We start from the raw sequence: 13,142 nt of genomic DNA on the forward strand, positions 1-13,142 counted from the left end.
CAACTAAGAAGGTCCACTCGTAGTACTCATGGGAAGCCTCCTCAAAGGTATGATGGGACTCTTAGTTATTTGTTGCTCACAGATAATGGCGAACCTGAATGCTTCACGGAGGCATTGGAGGTTGATACCAGGAAGGAGTGGGAGTTGGCCATGGATGATGAGATGAAGTCATTGGAGCAGAATCAAACGTGGGATTTGGTGGATCTGCCCAAGGGGAAGAAAGCACTGTCAAACAAATGGGTTTACAGGCTGAAGGAAGAGCAGGATGGGAAGAAGCGATACAAGGCCAGGCTGGTTGTAAAAGGATTTCAGCAGAGAGCAGGTATCGACTTCACAGAGATTTTTTCTCCTGTAGTCAAGATGAGTTCTATTCGAACGGTGCTGAGCATGGTGGCTGTAGAGGATCTTCACTTAGAGCAGCTTGATGTGAAGACGGCCTTTCTCCACGGAGATCTCGATGAGGAGATATATATGCAGCAGCCGGAGGGATACATTGCAGCTGGCATGGGTGACTTGGTTTGCAAATTGAAGAAAAGCCTCTATGGTTTGAAACAGGCACCCAGACAATGGTATCTCAAGTTCGATAGTTACATGCTTGAGATAGGATACAGGAGATGTCAGGAGGATCACTGTTGCTACTTCCGGGACTTCGGTACATCTTACATTATCTTGCTATTGTATGTTGATGACATGTTAGTTGCAGGAGCTAGCATGCATGAGATTGCAAAATTGAAGCTGAAGCTGTCAAGAAAATTTGCAATGAAGGATCTAGGAGCAGCAAAACAGATCCTTGGGATGCGGATCAGCAGAGATAGGTCTAAACATATCCTCAGACTATCTCAGGCGGAGTACATCAGCCGAGTACTCAGGAGATTCTGCATGGAGGGTGCCAAACCTGTTGGCACACCGCTGGGTGCCCATTTTAAGCTCTCAAAAGGGCAAAGTCCGAAGACGCGGGTGGAGGAGCTCAATATGTCAAAAATCCCGTATGCATCGGCAGTGGGGAGCTTGATGTACGCTATGGTGTGTACAAGACCAGACATTGCTCAAGCAGTGGGAGTTGTGAGTCGCTTCATGAGCTGCCCAGGCTTGGAGCATTGGCGCGCGGTCAAATGGATACTGAGGTATCTGAAAGGCACTGAGCACATGTCATTGTGCTATAGAGGTTCTGAGATCCGGTTACAGGGCTATGTGGACTCAGATATGGCAGGGGACTTGGACGGCAGGAGAAGCACGACAGGGTACTTGTTCACCTTGGGCAGTGGAGCTGTCAGTTGGATTTCCAGGTTGCAACCAATTGTTGCATTGTCGACTACGGAGGCGGAGTATGTGGCAGCCACAGAGGCATGCAAGGAACTAATATGGTTTCAAGGCTTGATGAAGGAGCTTGGGAAGGAACAGAAGGATTGCATGTTATATTCAGACAGTCAAAGTGCAATTCATCTGGCGAAGAATTCAGCTTTTCATTCAAGGACGAAGCATATTGACATACGGTACCACTTCGTGAGGTCATTGCTCGAGCAGGGACTCGTCAAGTTGGAGAAAATTCATACAAGTCAGAATCCTGCAGATATGTTGACGAAGGTCGTCACGGTGGAGAAGCTGAGGAGTTGTTCAGCTTCTGCTGGTCTTCATGCTTGAAGACGTTGAGGAGGCATCATACCGATTTCATTAGGATGATCCAGTTTCAGTGGGAGCACAGAGGAGAACCAAGTAACAAGAGGACATACCCAAGGTCTCCAAGTGGGAGATTGTTGGGGTATGTGGAGACCTTTGATGATGAAGAGAATTGAAAGAGAATCAATTCTGCATAGTTCCGTCTGGCGGACTGTCAGAGTCGACTCGGGCTACAGTCGAGTCGACTCGGGAACAGTCGAGTCGACTCGAGGTCTGTCGAGTCGACCCGAGAAGAGAAAAGCCGCAAAAACCATGTTTCTGTCTGGACTGTCAGAGTCGACTCGAACTACAGTCGAGTCGACTCGGAGCATCGTCGAGTCGACTCGAGATACAGTGGAGTCGACTCGAGATCGTGCCAGTTAAACTGGAAATTGTCCAGACGTGCCAGAGTCGACTCGGACTTCAGCCGAGTCGACTCGGGCTCGCGGGAAATCATACGGATGAGTTTTTTCTTTTGGTGTTTTGTTGGCGTTTCGACGGCTATGATCATCTGAAGGTCTTGAGACTATATATAGGACTCATGAGAGCCCTAGGGTAATAGGATTGGCCGTATTTTGAGAGAGACTCTTGTTTGTGAGGCTAGGGTTCTAGAGAAGAAGAGGATTGGGATCCTACTTCTTGTGCAAGGGGAATTCTGTGTGAATCTCTTGTAGATCGATCGCTTGTGATCGTTCGGGTGTGTGCTATCTCTGTAATCAGTTTATCCTTATTGAGATTTGGAGCGGTGGAGGACGTAGGCTATTTGTAGCCGAACCTCGTTACATCTTTGTGTTTGCTTTGCTATTTTCTTCCTTCTTCTTCCTTTGATCTTTGATAATCCGTTGCGGTGCTCAAGTGTTTTACCCTACTGATACCAAGGGGTAATCTTTTGCCCTTCGTAGGCGGAGCGAAGAGGTGATCCTTGAGTCCGGAGTCGAGGGAGCGAGAGAGTGCTTATCCGTTTGTATCTCTCTTGCTTGTCCGACGTCGGTGGCGGCGCTGGTGTGAGTGGGTTCCGGCGTGGGCTCCGACAACAATACCCATCGCTCGCTAACTATCCAATAGAAATCAGATTCCTTTGTAGCCGAGGTACGTGTCTCACGTCATTCAACTCTAGTGAAGTACCACCATTGATCTTTACTTCCACATTTCCCTTTCCTTCGATATTGCAAGGCTCTCCATCCCCTAGATAGACTGTGCAGAAGTCATCAATCTGATATCCTCTGAAAAATTTCTTTTGGGATGTAGCATGGAAAGACGCACTTGAGTATATCATCCAAGACTCATCACCGGTAAACAAAGATAGGACTAGGGTATCAGAATCACTACCTTCAGCAAGATTGGCCGAATCTCCGCTGATTCCTTCCGTGTGGTCGCCTTGCTTCCCTTTAAGAGAGCTTTGCAGTCCCTCCTAAAGTGTCATTTCTTACCGCAGTTCCAGCACTCCGATTACGTCATCGAACTTCAGCTTACCCGTCAGCGACGAGTTGCTTACTGCCATCACCAGGCCTTCCCAGCTATCTGATAATCCAGACAGAATCAGCAACATCCGAATCTCATCGTCGAAACTGATCTCCACTGATTCCAACTAAGCCGTGAGTCCATTGAAGTCGTTGAGGTACTCCACCACGCTACCGCCGTTCTTCATGCGCAAATTGAACAGCCTCTTTATGAGAAAGACCTTATTTGATACCGATAGTTTCTCGTACATCTTTGACAATGTTGCCATCAAATCCATCGTCGACTTTTCATTCTTTATGTTGAACACAACCTGTGGAGAGAGAGTTATCCTGATTGTGCCAAGCGCCTTCCAATCGAAGACTTCCCAATCCACGTCGGACATCTTTTCTAGTTTTTGTGCCTTCCCTCCGAGAGGTAAATGGAGATCCTTTTGGTAAAGGTAGTCCTCTATTTGTATCTTCTAGAACCCAAAGTTTGCACCGTTGAACTTCTCGATCTCCATCTTGCCTTCGCTCGCCATATATAATGAACCTTGCGCTCTAATACCAGTTGTTAGAAACCGTGGTATGCTCAGATACCACTCATTTGAAGATGAACAAACAAGGAGAGCCCAGAATCCCTAGCAGATTTCGACCACTTATTGGGGAGGACAATCCTAACGCGGAACCACAGGATTTTACACCTTGTACGAGATGAGAAACAATACGAAACAAAACACTATGAAAGACAGTTAACAAGACACACTAGAATTTATCGAGGTTCGGCAAAACTTGCCTACTTCCTCAAGACCGCCCGATTCTATTGCAGTAGAACAATTACAACGAAGAGCATAATCTTGAGTCAATCACAAACCGATTGCTCAAACAAAGGAGAAACAAACTTCTTTCTTTTATAGAAGAAAAATCTTCCTCTCAATCTCTCACGTTTTATGTCTCTCTCTGGTTTGTAACCCTGGCCATCACAACCATTTATGTACCCAGAGTTTTTGGCCACGAATTTATATTCTTGAGATCCCAAAAATAGCACTCCTTTTCGCCTATTTTAGTAAATTTCCGTAAATCCCGTCCGACCTGGAGTCGACTCCTAAAGTGCTTGAATCGACTCCCCAACCTCGAGTCGACTCCATTGCAACGCGAGTCAACTCTCTCTCATATGAAACAGAAACATCTGAAATCTAGACAAAGTTCGAGTTGACTCTGGCACAGTGCGAGTTGACTCCAACATGGCGCGAGTCGACTCCATCGCAGAGCAAGTCGACTCTCTCAGACGAGATAAAAACATCCAAAATCTGGACCAATCTCGAGTCGACTCCGGTACAGTGCGAGTCGACTCCGAAATTGCTGGGGTCAACTCCATTGCTGCTGAAACCTGTAGAAGCATCCACGTGTAAACTAAAACACCTTGGGTCTCCACACACTTTAACATCTGATACTTGCTGTCTATTATAAAAAATCTTGTTTGGCAGGAAAATCTAAAAGAGATCAATCTACAAACATCACAAGAAAGAGTTGCTATTGATGTTTTTCTAAGGCTGGCACTGTGGCTGCGAGCCAACGCCTTTGGCATTGTAATGCCATTGCATGCCATACATTGGCATAGCATGGCATACATTGGCATAGCACGACATAAACATATAAATGCCAATCTGCCGTATCTTCAATGCTTGATATTTAAGTTCTTACATTTTGTTTGCACTTAAAATTTGGATTTTTTTTTTTTTTGAATGCTTGTACTTTTCTAGCCAGTGTCAATTAGCTGCAGCTAGCTGCCTAAAGTTACTTCTTTATGATGTAATTTATTTAAAATTTTCAGTGACTATTGAACTAGCTAGTTTTATGACACAATAAGATAGAAATTCTGTTTAGTTGGCTTGGACTTTTGGCTAGCCGTACCCTAATTTTTTTAAAACTTCAGTATACTTTGCTTAACATAGACACTAATTCGCACAACATTTATTTGTGCAGATACAAAGGAGCAGATGATATTTAATTTTGCTTCCATCTTTTGCTCACGAGGACCATTTTTCCTTGATATTTTTGACTTTCTATAGTCAATTGAAATTCTACAACAGGTAGCATCAAAAAAAGATCTCCTTAAGACTTGATCTAACGTCTATACTAGAAATTATAAGATTAAAGAACATGAAGCCTACAATTTTGTCAAGATTGTCAACATATTTGTGCATCAAAAATTAAAACATGCATTGCTAATAAGGCATTTGATGAACATGTTGCATAGGAAATATTCATTGAGTTAACTCGAACTATTGGAAGTGAATAACAGAAATTATATTGGCTTCAAAATAGGAGTCATATCTACATGGAAGCTCGGTTCACAATATAAATCTAGAAGACTACATAGCACCATATAACACGGATCGCATATTTCTAGGTTGGACCATTGGAACTCCATCTAATATAAATATACAAGCTCGGCTCCCCATGTCCACCTAGCATTTAATAATGCGAGAGTTACATCAAAGTTCTAGATATCCAGGTTGGAATGGTTTATTTATTAACAACAAAATATAAGCTTTTACCTTTATTCCTCTGACAAGATATCACTACGCCATGACCTACTACAAAAGAATTAATGGGGTTTCAGATTTACCATGTTCATTTGGAAGGGTATGCATTTCCTAACGATGGGGCAACTAAATTTCCAAACCCTTGCAAAACAACATTAGGATGAGCTAAGATTTTTTCAAATGCCGTCTCTTGTACCAGGACGACTTGCGTTCAGAATAAAACAATTACAAGTGTTTATGTCAAAGATTTTAGATCGTATCGATCATAACCATCTCTTCATGCATTCCACCTTTAATATTGAGTATTCATCCCCGGCACATCTAAATAGGCTGAAGCTTGCTTTTTCTTCAATCTTCTAACACTTTCTTTTCATATGCTTCAATTTCCTTCTCAAACCATATACCAAGCCTTATGCCTCAATCCCAAGAAAGTGGCATGAAGTGTTGCAATGGTGAAACCACAGAAAAAATCACACATGGACAAAGAAACGAAAGGAATTAAAATAAAATGAGCAAGACATGCCAAGTATAGAGCTATTCTAAAGGCAGGATTTTCACCAGATCATAGATGCAGATAAACTACCATATCATAGTCCCAGATACTACAATACCCTGTTGATTTATAAAACAGAATAGCAAAGTTAAATATGAACAAAGAAATGAAACTTAATAAAAGATTTTTAAGGAGGTCGGTAGATACAAAAAGGGAGAGGGAGATTTACACAGATTTCTACACAAAAAAATACAGCTCTCTTTCATATTAAAAATGAAGGGTTGTGCCTAGTAACAGTTGAATACCAAATAGTCATAAGCTACAGAACCCGACAGTCACCTCAAAGGAAAAACTAAAGTTCCAAAGCATGCCTATTAGAATCCAATAGTCAATTTGAAAATACTTTAACCCAGCAGTCCAAAATAGTGAGAGAGTAGCTGGAATCATCCTTCAGTTCCAACATTCAAAAGAAAAAAAAAGAGCACCTGTTTCAGCATTCTGAGTGCAGAAAGATGACTCTATGACTGATCCATTTTGTCCGTAAGATGGCTGGCCATTTCATAATATGCGAAGATTGCACAGTCCCAAATACAATGAAATAAAGAATACGTGCAAACCGTATATATCTAGCAGATTACCTATCCGTAACCTTGAAAAAGATTGGTTCGTGAAACATCATGAACAACCAATGTCTGAACTCTTCAATGGGAAGTTCCAAATTTTGAGTCTCCAAGTAGCACAATCATCGGATATGATGGCCACATTGCTATATTTTACTCTCCACTCCATGTCAGGAGAGCTACTTCCATATACCTTACAAAACCCTTCAGTAACATCCATTCAAATGAGCTCAAGCTATTGAATAGACCATACTATCCTGAAGAGTAAATATGACTAGCAAAATAATGCATTCTAACTTATCAATCGTTTCATAATACATCATTTGGATATGCTGATCACTTAGTTGAGAAGATTCACAGAATAGAGTTAAAAAGAACATAATTGTGATAGCCTAGTATTTCAAGATCAAAGTTACCAAAAGCTAACTTCTCTGTCACATTTCAGAAAGTAGATCCACCCGAATACTGATAACCTGAAAACTAAGTGTCACCTCCATACAACATGGCTGCCATGAAGCAATAGCAACCATTGATAACTTTCAAGTAGAATAACGCAAAACAAGAGTCCCGAGCACTGCACAGTGCCTGACTGCACCTGAACAATTTCCTGCATCATGACACCAGGAAAACCAAAAAACACAAGATCATTAGTGGCGTTAACAAGCTTGGATTAGAAACTTGTGAGATAAATAAAAGCTTAAAGGAAAAACATATGTACTAATTGAAGGGTTCTAGCATGTTATAATGCGCAGCGGAAGCTAGGAATTTTAAAATTTTCTTAATAAAGTCCCTATGCATGAAACCCTTTTAAGCCTAGATCACCTTAATGATTACAATCAAATGATATAATATAAATGCAGAATTAGTAGAATACCTCAAACGCTAATCCAAAGTGTACAATCTCCACGAGGCGTCCAAGTGTCCGCCCTCCAATGGTGATCCACACGAAAAACTTGATCAAGAATTTAGCTCCAAAGACTTTTGATCCTTAATGCAGAATTCTTCTAAAGAACTCAATTGGCTTGCTTTCTTTCCTCTAATTTTCTTTCACCTTCTAAAATCACTTCTAATTCTTTTGTCCTAAAGAAGACCACCTTGTCTTGGATTAGGACACCCTAGAAGCAATCCTAGAAAGAAGGAAACTAATGTAAGAAAGAAGGAATATGAGAGAGAGAGAGAGAGTTGGATTGATTTCCGATAATTAGAAAACACCGGGAGCATTCCCTATTTATAGATGGCGTACGGATGCATTGTAGCCATCCATTCATGCATGAAGAGGGGCGTGAGATCAACGGAGGCGTCATTTGATGAGAGGGCATATCAAAAAGTGGTTAGGATGAGATCAAACGCTTATGATATGGCGCTTCATTCCCTAAGCACCTCTTCATGAAATGCGCCGTACTCTTCCCTTCTTCTCATGCATGAAAAATAGGAACCAACCTTATCCATTCATCAAGGGTTAATGATGATCCAAAGGCCATGAAAGAGGGCGCCACATATCCCTTAGGCGTGATGAAGAGAGAAGAGAGAGAATGGATAAGATCAAATAAATGGTTCATCCTTATCCATTTAATCTTCACGTATTCTCTCTCTTTCCTTCACCTATTTTTCATCACCACGCCTCCCAATGATATCCATCACGTCATCATGATCTCCCATCATCCTATGATGAAAATCCAATGGCTCCAATTCATGGCGCCATCTATTTGATCCATCTCTTCATCCAAATGTTGATCCAATGGTCAAAAATGAATGATTTATCAAATCTAATCCAATTAGACTCAAACCAAGCCAATTAGGTGCCAACTCTTGGCTAACCCATATTAGAATATGATCTAATCAAATTAGATCAATTAAGAATCAGATTCGAATCCAATTCGAATCAGATTCGATCCAATTCGAATCAGATTCGATTCCAATTCGAATCAGATTCGAATCCAATTCGAATCAGATTCGAATCCAATTCGAATCAGGAGCTAAGGTTTGCAACATCTGCTAGGATGTTTATCTTGCAAACATGATCTAATCCAATTAGATCCTTGATAAGTTTTCTTGTGTGTGACCCATTGGGTTCCATACTTAGCCAGCAATGGGTGTGAGTGCAAGTTGACCCAACTTGATTAGAACTCTTCTAATCGATTTAAGTCCAAACTGCGCGAACCCGAACTTAACAATTAGAATCCTTTCTAATTGGTGATCGAATTAAACTCTTTAATTGATCAAACCTATAAGACAAGATTGACGTCTAGCAACATATCATGTCTACCCGGAAAATATGGAATTTGGTAGAAATACCAAAAATACCCTTCAGTGGCAAGTTACCGTGCAATTCAATCCTTTAATCAAACTGCATCCCAAATATGTATATGAGTATGAATATATGTCAAACTCAATTTCATATTCATATTTTTCTCAATCTTTTAATGATAATTCAAATAATGAAACATTAGAAACTCTTTCTAATTTTCATTCTGCTTTGATCAAAGGCTTTCTGAATTATCATATGATTAGAATAAATAGGATGCTATCTTCTCTTACTAGAAGTGATTAATTTCTTGTTGACCTACTCATAATCTTCGTACACAATTCACCATATCCAGAAGACCTCGTACACAACTTATTGTCATGAATGAGTGTAAACCAAAATATGGGTTCATGTGCACAAGATACCATGGTGATCTCAGGTCATAGGATCAGTTGCACAACTCCCACTAAGAGAATCATCTTTTGACATGTAAGTAAGACTTCATAAGATTTCTCTTTGTAGGTCAATTCAGTGAACTCATTCTTCTAATGAGCACCCACATCTTTGTATTAGTGTCTCTACACAAATGATTTGTGAAATCAATCATCCTCTGCATCGAGCATACATAAGACGTGCCAGTCTTTCCGGTAAACATTGATCCCCGACTCAATGTACCAATGACTGAAAATATTTAAGATTAGGATTTTAGGGTTTTAGGTCTCACTAGTATGATCTCATCATAGCCTCAAAACCATTGCTCTAATCTAAGGGGTTTATCACAAATATAATCAACATCATATGATAAAACACAATGCCTTTATTCATATTTAAATGTCATGTATATGATTTGGACAAATCAAAAAGAAAAACCCTTCGCAATACATATTGCGATTGGCTTGTAGGGCATCTACTCTTTCAATCTCCCACTTGCACTAAAGCCAATCGCTCTTATATTTCATCCCCATACAATCGAGGCGGCGATCGAACTGCTGTTGTGGTAGAGCTTTAGTGAACGAGTCTGCCAGGTTGTTCTTTGTGTCTACTCGTTCAATGACTATGTCTTGTCTCTCGATAATCTCTCGAACAAGATGGAAGCATCTTAGAATGTGCTTGGATTTGTGATGAGACCTTGGTTCCTTCGCTTGAGCAACAGCTCCAGTGTTATCACAATAAACTGGGACTGGTCCAGCAATCTCAGGAACTACTCCTAACTCAGAGATGAACTTCTTCATCCAGACAGCTTCCTTAGCGGCTTCACTTACAGCAATGTATTCTGCCTCAGTAGTTGAGTCAGCTACAGTTTGCTGTTTGGAACTCTTCCAGCTCACTTGCACCACCATTTAGGGTAAAGACATACCCTGAAGTGGACTTGCTATCATCTGGATCTGACTGAAAACTAGAATCAGAAAATTCTTCTAGTTTCAACTCAGATCCTCCATAAACTAGAAAAATATCTTTAGTTCTTCTCAAGTACTTAAGAATATTTTTCACAGCTATCCAATGATCCTCTCCTGGATCAGCCTGGAATCTGCTTGTTATGCCTAAGGCATAAGCAACATCAGGCCTAGTACATAGCATAGCATACATAATCGATCCTACTGCCGAAGCATAGGGAATAGAATTCATTCTATTTCTCTCTTCAGATGTCTTAGGAGACATCTTCTTAGAGAGACGTATGCCATGATTCATAGGCAAGTAACCTCTTTTACTTCCTTCCATGCTGAATCTTTTCAACACATGATCTATGTACCTAGACTGGGACAAGCCTAACATCCTTTTAGATCTATCCCTATAGATCTTTATACCAAGTATATAGGATGCTTCTCCCAAGTCTTTCATGGAAAAGCTTTTTGATAGCCAAGTCTTGACCGATTGTAACATTGGAATATCATTTCCAATGATCAATATGTCATCTACATACAATATTAAGAAGACAATGGCACTCCCACTAGTCTTCTTGTACACACATGGTTCATCCACATTTTTGATAAAACCAAACTCTTTGACTATTATATCAAAACGGATGTTCCAACTCCTCGATGCTTGCTTTAATCCATAAATGGATCTCTTAAGCTTGCATACTTGATTTGCTCTCTTACTTGAGATAAATCCTTCTGGCTGTGTCATGTAAACCTCTTCCTCAAGATGACCATTAAGGAAGACGGTTTTGACATCGATCTGCCAGATTTCATAATCATAGTATGCAGCTATTGCAAGCAAAATCCGAATAGATTTGAGCATAGCTACTAGTGAAAAAGTTTCATCATAGTCAATTCCTTGCTTTTGCCTGAACCTTTTGCCACCAATCTAGCCTTGTAGGTTTCTACTTGGCCATCTGCTCCAATCTTTTTCTTATAGACCCATTTGCAATATATAGGGTTTACACCCTCTGGTGCATCAACCAAAGTCCATACTTGGTTGGTATACATAGAATCTATTTCGGATTTCATGGCTTCTAGCCATTTGTCAGAGTCACTACTCATGACAGCTTCCGAATAGGTTAGAGGATCATTATTCTGAACAATGTGGGCTTCATCATTCTCAATGATGAACCCATATCTCTCAGGTGCTCTTTGCACTCTTTTTGACCTTCGGAGAGGAGATGTGTGTTGTGGTTGTACCTCATTTATGGGTACATCTGGTTGAAGAATTTCTTGTGTTTCTATTTGTAGGTCTTGAACTTCATTAAGTTCAATTCTTCTTTCACTGCCCTTTTCTAAGATAAACTCTTTTTCTAAGAAAGTGGCATGTCTACTAACAAATACCTTTTATTCAGTAGGGTGATAGAAGAGATATCCAATACTTTCTTTGGAATAACCTATAAATGTACATTTATCTGATCTAGCACTTAGCTTATGTCCAAAATTTCTTTTGACATATGCTTGGCAGCCCTATATTTTAAAATATTTAAGATTGGGCTTCCTACCTCTCCATATCTCATATGGAGTACTAGATACAGATTTTGAAGGTATCCTGTTTAGCACATATGTGGCAGTTTCTAAGGCAAAACCCTAGAAGAAAATAGAAAGATCTGTAAAGCACATCATGGACCTTACCATATCTAATAGAGTACGATTCCTCCGTTCAGCTACACCATTTAATTGTGGCGTATACGGAGGTGTCCATTCAGAGAGAATACCCTTTTCTTTAAGATGATTTAAAAACTCACTAGAAAGGTATTCACCTCCTCGATCAAATCGAAGGATTTTAATACACTTTTCAGTTTGTATTTCAACCATACTTTGATACTCTTTAAATTTATCAAAGGCTTCAGATTTATGTTTCATAAGATACACAAATCCGAACCTTGATAAATCATCAGTGAATGTGATGAAGTAAGAGTATCCACCTCTAGCTGGAGTTGTCATAGGACCATATACATCTGTATGTATAAGTCCTAATAACTCACTTGCCCTTTCTTCATGTCTAGTGAATGGAGATTTGGTCATTTTTTCCATAAGACAAGATTCACAAGTTCCTAATGATTCATAATCATAAGGATCAAAGAACTCTCCTTTGTATAACTTGTGTATTCTTGACTCACTAATATGACCTAGACGGCAATGCCAAAGGAGGGTATTATTCATCTCTTCTCTCTTTCTTTTATTACTTTTATCAATATGATAAATATTGTCATTAAGGGATAGAACTAGAAGACCATTTTCCATAATGCCATTACAAAGATGCTTATTAGAAAAAGAAATAGAGCAACCATTGCCTTTTCCATTAATCTCAAATCCTTTCTTTAATAACAAAGGAATAGAAATTACATTTCTAATAATCTTGGGCATGTAATAACAATCTTCTAATTGTAGGAGCTTTCCCGAAGGTAACTCTAAGTTGTAGGTTCCAACAGCTTCAGCCTGGATGGACTTTCCTCCAGCGCCATACAGCTCGAAGTCACCTTTCTTCAAACTTCTAATTCTCTGTAGTCCATGCAATGACTTGCATATATGAAAACCACAGCCGGTATCCAATACCCATGAATTTGAATTTGAAGAACTTAATGACCAACTGGCATGTAACATAAACATACCTTCTAATGCAACTCTTGCATCAGGCTTTACAGTTGCAAGAAAACTCTTGCAATTCCTTTTCCAGTGGCCAGCTTTACCGCAATGGAAACAGGTACTTGATCCG

At 40.1% G+C, this 13,142-nt stretch overlaps 1 protein-coding gene across 4 annotated transcripts in view; it reads right to left on the reverse strand.

Moving 5' to 3' along the window:
* Positions 1–7,028: 7,028 nt before the first annotated feature.
* Positions 7,029–13,142, reverse strand: part of LOC103720178 (serine/arginine-rich splicing factor SR34A-like) — a 47,211-nt gene continuing 41,097 nt past the window's right edge. For all 4 annotated transcript variants that reach the window (XM_008809773.5, XM_008809772.6, XM_039118816.3 and 1 more), the window contains one exon: positions 7,029–7,364. The gene's annotated coding sequence lies outside the window, so the exon portion shown is untranslated. The remainder of the gene's footprint in view (positions 7,365–13,142) is intronic.

The sequence above is a fragment of the Phoenix dactylifera genome, chromosome 16 (assembly GCF_051530095.1).
Source record: "Phoenix dactylifera cultivar Ajwa chromosome 16, Ajwa_hap1_PhDact_Kaust_v1.1, whole genome shotgun sequence".
Lineage (NCBI taxonomy): Eukaryota > Viridiplantae > Streptophyta > Magnoliopsida > Arecales > Arecaceae > Phoenix > Phoenix dactylifera.